Source organism: Hordeum vulgare, chromosome 5H (genome assembly GCF_904849725.1).
Source record: "Hordeum vulgare subsp. vulgare chromosome 5H, MorexV3_pseudomolecules_assembly, whole genome shotgun sequence".
In the NCBI taxonomy this organism is placed as follows: Eukaryota; Viridiplantae; Streptophyta; class Magnoliopsida; order Poales; family Poaceae; genus Hordeum; species Hordeum vulgare.
In genome coordinates, this window is record NC_058522.1 from 514,882,279 (window position 1) to 514,890,710 (window position 8,432).

Sequence of the window (8,432 nt, forward strand, 5' to 3'; positions counted from 1 at the left end):
CGGTCAAGTCCGGCAGCGGCGGTGCCAAGGCGAACAAGAATGGCGACAAGGTGAAGAAGGGCGTCAAGTCAGCAACCAGTGGTGGAGGAACGAGCGGCGCTAACGTCCAGGCGCATCGCAACATCCCCATCCAGTACCCGATGCTCACCGACGCCAACTACGGCGTGTGGGCGGTGAAGATGAAGATTATTCTTCGATCCCTTCGAGTGTGGGAGGCCATCACGGACGACGACGTCGACGAGGAGCGCGACGAAGGTGCCATGGCCGCCATAGCCCAGTCTGTGCCGGATTCCGTGCTGATGACATTGGCGGAGTTCGAGACGGCAAGAGAGGCGTGGAACGCACTCAAGGAGATGAGGATCGGAGAAGATCGCGTCACCAAGGCTCGGGCACAAGTGCTGAAGCGCCAATTTCACAAGTTGCAGATGGAGGAAACTGAATCTGTGAATGACTACGCCATGCGTCTTACTACTTTGGTGGGAGAGATCCGCGCGCTTGGTGCAAAGCTCGAGGAGACCGAGATCGTGGAGAAGTTTTTCAGTTCAGTGACTGATAAATTCACGTACATCATCGGCACGCTCGAGCAGCTTTACGACATCGACGACATGACCATAACGGAGGCGATCGGACGATTGCGGACATGGGAAGAGAATGCTCGTGGCTGTCGGAAAGGCAAAGGAGGAGGTAGTGACCAACTCATGTACTCGCGCACAGATTGGGAGGCCCCAAGTAGCAAAGGAAGGCGTGACGGTGGCGAAGGCTCAAGCAACACGAAGGGCGATGGACAAAATGGAAAAGGCAAAGGAAAAGGCAAACCACAAGGTCGTGGTAAGGCGGGCCAATCTAAAGAGCAGAAACCACGGAACTTGGACTTGTCCAAGGTCAAGTGCTATAACTGCAATAAGATGGGTCACTTTGCGAAGGATTGTCCAAAGCCTAACAAGCGGGAGATCAAGGCAAATTTGGCAAAGCAGGAAGACGAAGGTCCAGGTCTTCTGATGGCCGAAGTTTGTGATCTCGCTGAAACGGTGGTTGTGAAACCAAGCCGGAAGGTGCTACTTCATGAGGAAAAAGTGACACCAAAGTTATCCGGTGATCAGAACGTGTTGTGGTATCTCGACACAGGTGCCAGTAACCACATGACGGGGTGCAAGGAGAAATTCCTCGAGCTGGAATACGATGTTGAAGGCTCGGTCAAGTTCGGTGATGGTTCAGCTGTGGAGATTTGCGGGCAAGGATCTGTCCTCTTTGAGGGTCTCACAGGCGAACATCGCATACTCACCGGAGTGTACTACATCCCACGGCTGCGCAACAACATCATCTCTATTGGAAAGCTTGACGAGAATGGATGCAAGGTGAATATAGAGAGCGGAGTGATGACGATCTTCGACAACCTCCGAAACGTGCTAGCTCGTGTTAATCGCACACGGAATAGGCTCTATATCCTCAACCTTCATCAATCTCAACCGGAGTGTTGGCTTGCCAAGAGTGATGATGATTCGTGGTTATGGCATGCTAGATTTGGACACGTTAACTTCTACGCCTTGAAGAAGATGTCAAAGATGCAGATGGTATCCGGGATGCCAGTTATCGACCATGTTGATCGAGTATGTGACGGGTGCTTGGTTGGAAAACAGCACCGCAGGCCATTCCCTGCTCAGTCTACCTATCGTGCAAGTGATGCACTCGAGCTGCTCCATGGTGATCTATGTGGCCCTATCACCCCGGCAACTCACGCTGGAAAGAAGTATTTCTTCCTTGTGGTAGACGACTACTCGAGATATATGTGGGTCATTCTCCTACGATCTAAAGATGAGGCGTTTGAAGCGTTCAAGAAATTGAAGGCTGCAACAGAGATGGAACACAAGCTGAAGGTTCGCGCTCTACGGACAGATCGCGGCGGAGAGTTTACGTCGAATGAGTTCAACGACTACTGCGAGAAGATTGGCATAAAGAGGTTCCTCACGGCACCTTACACGCCGCAGCAGAATGGGGTCGTTGAAAGGCGCAATCGAACCGTCGTTGACATGGCAAGGAGTTTACTCAAGAGCAAGAACCTGCCAGGGACTTTTTGGGGAGAAGCTGTCTCGACGGCGGTCTATCTTCTCAATCGGGCTCCAACGAAGGCGGTGATCGGCAAGACTCCGTATGAAGCAATTTACGGACGTAAGTCGAATGTGTCTCATCTACGGACATTCGGGTGCGTGGCACATGTGAAGACGGCGGAGCCGCACCTCCCAAAGCTTGCCGATCGTAGCACCAAGATGGTGTTCATCGGATACGAGAGCAGTTCTGGCACCAAGGCATACCGTTTCTACGATCCACAAACCAAGCGTCTACGGATTTCACGCGACGTCGTGTTTGAAGAAAACCAAGCGTGGAATTGGAGCGCCGCAGCCGACGATGCTCCAAACAGTAACATATTTGCAGTTGAATTTCCAACTGATGATGATGCAGGGGAGGATGTCCAGGTGATTGGCAAGACGCCCAACCAAGGTGACCACAATGGTAGTGATCATCATGGTGCCGACACCGACGACGACGCGCATAGGTCGCAAGGAGATAGCGACAACGCCGCGCACGACACAGGCGGAGATCTCGACGACAACACCGACAACGAGGCGCATAGTGACGACGACAATCAAGATGATGGTCACGGTCATGACGACTACGCCGACGACACGGATGTCGATGACACACCAAGGTCTCAGCCGTCTTCCTCAAGTGCATCAACACCGACACAATTTGTGTCGCCTCCTTCGCAAGCCACAACGGACTCCTCAGGGCCTCGTCGCTACAAGACCCTCAAGAAAGTCTACAAGTACACAAAGCCAGTTACGCTCGAGTACTCCGGACTATGTCTGCTCGGAGTTGAGGAGCCGGCGAACTTCGTAGAGGCGAGCAAAAGTCCTAGCTGGACGCACGCCATGGATGAGGAGATGAAGGCAATTGAGAGCAATGGCACATGGACTTTGGTAACCCGACCTCCAAACCAAAAGACGATAGGTTTGAAGTGGGTTTACAAGTTAAAGAAGGACACGGAGGGTGCCATTGTGAAGTACAAGGCAAGCCTCATTGCAAAGGGCTACGTTCAACGTCAAGGAGTTGACTATGATGAGGTGTTTGCACCGGTTGCTCGAATCGAGACGGTGAGAGTGCTCCTAGCTTTGGCAGCACAAGAGGATTGGAAGGTTCATCATATGGATGTTAAATCCGCTTTCCTCAACGACGATCTCACAGAAGAAGTGTACGTGGAACAACCCCTCGGCTACGAGAAGAAAGACGAACAAGCGGAAGTTGACAAACTCAAGAAGGCACTTTACGGGCTGATGCAAGCGCCAAGAGCTTGGAATTCAAAGTTAGACCAAAGTATGGTCACGCTCGGGTTCAAAAGATGTGCCCTCGATGATCCGAAGGACAGTCTACAAAGCACCGAAGAAGAGGTGAAGATTGAAGACACGACCAAAAAGGAGTGTTGTCATCGAGCTACGGACGAGCCAACGACAGTAAAGACGGTCCATAAAATGTTGCAAGGGACGACAAAGGCCATGCCGATGATAACAGTTATGAGAAGCAGCAATCGTGTTTGGGACCCAGGTCGAAAGTAAGGACATCGTGATTAGGGGGTGAATGTGAGTTAATCACGTTGTCATGTAGGATTAGGAAAGAAAGCCAAACCGAGTCCTAGTAGTATTAGGATTCCTAGTCCTAGTCTATTTCCATAGTCCCTTGTGGACGTGTATAAAAGACATCATAGGGGTGTTGATTGTAACACCAGAAAAACGAAAAGCAATACAAAGCAAAGGCTCGACACGGGCCTTTAGCCATCAAATCTATCGATCAGTTTTATTCGTGTCGCTAGTTACGCAAGTTCCGTCAAGTAGCCGGCCGAAGCAAGAATCGCGTAGGCACGCCTGTACAGCTGCATACGCACGTTCAAAAGCCAACAAAGATGATAAGACCGATCATGTAAGCGCAGCTGCCATCTTCTGATGATGTTCTAATCATGAAAGTACGGACAACTATAATTGAGAGTTTATCCAGACCGTCAAACCTCGAGCAAGCGGTCATCGCCCACATCGACTGACCTCGAGCGAGCGGCTACCGCCGACATCGAACTAGAGTGCAAGACGACCGTAACGTCCAGCCGCGGCCACGAGTATTTTTGTCACCCACTGCTGGTAATTTTCAGGTGTTTCGCTTCCATTTGTCCGATGAAAGTTAATTGTTTCTTCAAAATGCTCATGTTACACTGGTCTCTTTCAGAACATATTACATTACATCTAATAGCATTAGTCAGATTGGAGAAGAACTAGCGCATTGATTTTTTTTTGAGGATCAACCTGCTTGAGGACCTGGGTGCAGCACACTGATATTCCCATTGATTATGTAGTGTGCGTTATTCAGGAAAGTGAGTACCGCTGCAGTTTTGGCCTCACTTGTACTAGCTAATTTGGATGTGAGTGATATTCATGGAGGCCATTCTATGTGTCCGGCGAACTGCCCCGTCTATATAATTCACGATTTAGTTGTGGAATGCGAACGTGAGCGAATAAAAAAATATGGTGGGGTGCTATTTTGAGGTATCACTGCAATGATTGAAACTGCATGTCAATGTACACGGTGTCCATTTTTTTGTCTGATGCTTAGTTCATGTATACCACATGCTCTCCAAGTGATAACTTTCTTGTGCTTTTTCTTGCCACAGAAGGATAGAATAAGGATGAATAAGGTGTTTTATTTTTATTGACCAACCCCGTTTTTATCAATTTTCATGCTAATTAATAGGTCTTTGGTTTCCCTCTATGAATCTCCATTGACCATCCTCTAATATTTTGTACAACCTTTACTAGACATTGTTGAAACTACATTGCTGTTTCCAACTCCGAAAACTGCAGGCCATGTTTGATTAAAGTAGGAGCTTGAGCGATGGAGTATGAAGGCACCGTCGTACTGTACGTTTCTACTGATGTATCAACATGTTGGCATTCACATCAATCATGTATATAATCAGATGTGCATGTTACATTCAGACTGAAGTTTACCTTACCCATGTGTAGACATATGAAACATTGAATCCGGAAGTCATGTGATCAAAGTAGGTTATGGCTGTCTACTTTTGGAAATCACAGCATTTATCATTTTGTTTTTCAATTATTTTAGATTGTGATGATTAGGTTGCCGTCATGATTCATAGAGGATAAGCACCAGCGACGAGGAACTGGGAAGGAGAGGTTGTTACTTGAGATGGATGGTGGTAGCGGCTTGATAAAGATATACATTTTATATTGAAAGAAAATATGTTATAGAGCCTTCTATGTTAAAAGTCCTATTCTGCTCCCGAGCTCATATGCTCCCACATGAACGGTAAGATTAAAATAGTAAAAAAAATCAAAAAAATCTGATTTTCTTTTGTGACAAACTTTGATAAATGTTCTGTATGCTTGTAAAACTTCATCACAAAATGACACTCGTGAGAGGCGTGGCAAAAAACAAAAACAACACCAAAATGTATTCAAAACTAGCATTTTGTGAGTATAACTTGATTTTGCTATGTGGTTCTTCACTGTTTTCCCTGGCACAAACAACAAACACTATTCATATGTCTTACTTAGAAGCAACGGTGCATTAATTACAAACTCGTTAATGTATGTTGCATGCTGGGTGGCGTAGAAAACAAAGGTTCTAAGGCGTTAGATGTTTTGTTACTAGATAAAGAAGCATTAGAATTTAGAAGTATTGTTTCAAAGAAAAAGAAGCTGTCTGTAGAACTATACTGTTCACTTCCGTCATTCATTTCAAGTTAAGGCAAGTCATATCGACATGTAACTTGTGCTCCTGCAGAGTTTTTTGTTTCTTTTGCTTTTCTGCAATGCTAAAGGTGTCTTGACTAATGCAATTGCTACAATTATGATCCCTAGGCCCGACAAAAAATCAGACAAGATTAATCGGTGGTGGCAAGTATTGGTCCGAAGATTCGGAGGTAAACCGAGTGGTAGTCTTAGTATCTTAACAAACAACTGTAAGCTATGGGAATTGCATTTCTGTTGTTATAAGAACTATGGAGTTATGATCTAAAAGAAGTAAAAAACGATGAAGTTATGATCTAAAAATAACTATGGAGTTGTGTGCAAAGATAGAGAAGGACATATTGTTTCTCAATCTCCCCTTTGCATTTGTATGTTTCACATTATATCAAAGGCACAATTAATTGAGTTCTCAAGCCAAGCTTTTCCAGCATTATTACAGTTACACCATGTCTACATTTGATTAGGATGTTCAAACTGACTATGGGAGTTCGTGGCAATGCGGAGTTCAAATTGACTATGGGGAGTTCATATTGACTATTAAGACTATGCATTTCTATAGCCATTTTTCTCCTCTTGCTATCAGAGTTGTGGCAGTCTAGAGATACCTAAAGTTTGATGTCCTTTAGATCTAGATTATGATGATTGATGAGCCATACTGATCATAGGAATACGTTCATATTTTAAGAGCTTGATTTTTCTATAAGTATAGATACTTGTGAGCATGAAAAATGATGGTCTGCATGTATATTTGATGGTTTAATCTCCTTCTTGCATTGTGATGCGTGACATCTCAGCCATTTTCAGTTTGTAGCTGATGCTCACACGCTGTTGTGCAATGTTTCTATTGCTATGGATCTCGGGAACGACCAGTTTAAACCTTTCTAATTTCAGTATTGCTTGTGAATGTCTCCTCTTGATGCTTACATGCTGTTGGACACATCCGAGCCACGAAAGGACAAAATCCTTGAACATAGCTACTGAATTTTCTTATGATGATCAAATGAGTTATCTGTCCAAATTTTTATGTTTAGAACATGGTTTCCTAAGTCGTCTGGTTCATGTTGAGTAAATAGGCAATTTTTCGAATAGATTAATCCAAGAATAAATCATGAACATGATATAAACAGTAGTAAACACATACTGATGTTTGTTCATATTATCGCGTACTAGACAGATAGTAGAAGGATCTACGCATATTACTAAATCATGGAAGGAGTACATAGTCGCTTGATTACAAAATCATGGTGGGCATTAGATGATTTCCTCACTAATTTCTGTACTAATTTACAATGTTCACGTTCTGACCTCATTCATCGTGTTGTTTGGATTTTTCAGTTTGGACGAGGAAAATACTCAAGGAACGATACCCCCAAACTTTGATATATTGGTTGTCGAATCATAGTGTTGATTGCATATTTTATTGACTATTTGCAGACGCATATACATTGTTCAGGACTTGAGGCTCAGATTTCACTTTCTGGGTTTTTCTTTTAAAGAAAAAAAATACTTAATATTGGTATATCCTAGACCTATTCATTTGAACTCCATGCTGCCCCCATAGATATAACAATTATCTTGTTTCAGTAAGGAGAAAAAAATGAATTTGTTTGTCTAACCTTACATAATCTCTAAATATTGCAGCCGTGTCTTGTATCCTATCTTTTAGTTTCTCTTTGCCACTTCGCACAACATTTTTTGTAGGCAACCAAGCACTGTCATACTACTTATAATTAATCTTCCTATCTAATTATGCAACAGGTGAATCTGTACTCATTAAACTTTGTTAAATAGTAGGTCCTCCTAGCAGTATGCCTAAAACTAATTGTTTCTCTGTGCCTATAGTATGTTAGTCCAGCAGAATGGATGTTCTTGACTAGGAAATTTTGCTGGCTGATTAAGATTTGATGTATAGTTATTAGTAGCATTTTAGTTAGGTGTAGTACTTGCTAAGTTTTTTTTACACGATTCTGAATTGATATTAGACTACAACTATTGTATATAATGACTCATGTTATGATAATGCAAGATAGATTAGAAAGAGAGTACATGAATCATTGCCATGGAATATTGAAAACTTACATATGCACGTGTTCATATGATGGTAAACACACCGACATGCCTTGTGTGTGTATGTGTGTGTGTGTGTGAACGGGTCACTGATAGTATCAGCATGCAGGTTTGATTCCATTCTGAGTTGCCTTCGGGTTCTTATTCAACATGCAGGCGCGCCTTATTCTGGAGCCCAACAAGAAGATCGTCGGGAGCTTCGGGTCATTTGACACGTCCGTTCTCCATGTGGCCAATCCAGCCAGCTGCAGGCATTGCGCCGGCCTCGGCTGGGGTTGGTCAAGCCCAATGTATTTACTAATCTTCTTACATTAGAGTGTCGCAATTAATTGATTTACTTATTATCATACCAATATGCTTGGATGGTAGTAATTCATGACGGGATTATCAGAGGGCAAGGAAAGATGGAGAAGCATAAGCATTGCCTACGACGAGTTGATGGGGTCGACAGTGCACATCAACAAGTGTTGTCTGCTGTCTGCCTTCGCCTACTTTAAAGAGGACGACAGAGGGTACATCACCGCTGACCCGTTGGAAGAGGTGTGCTGGGAGTAC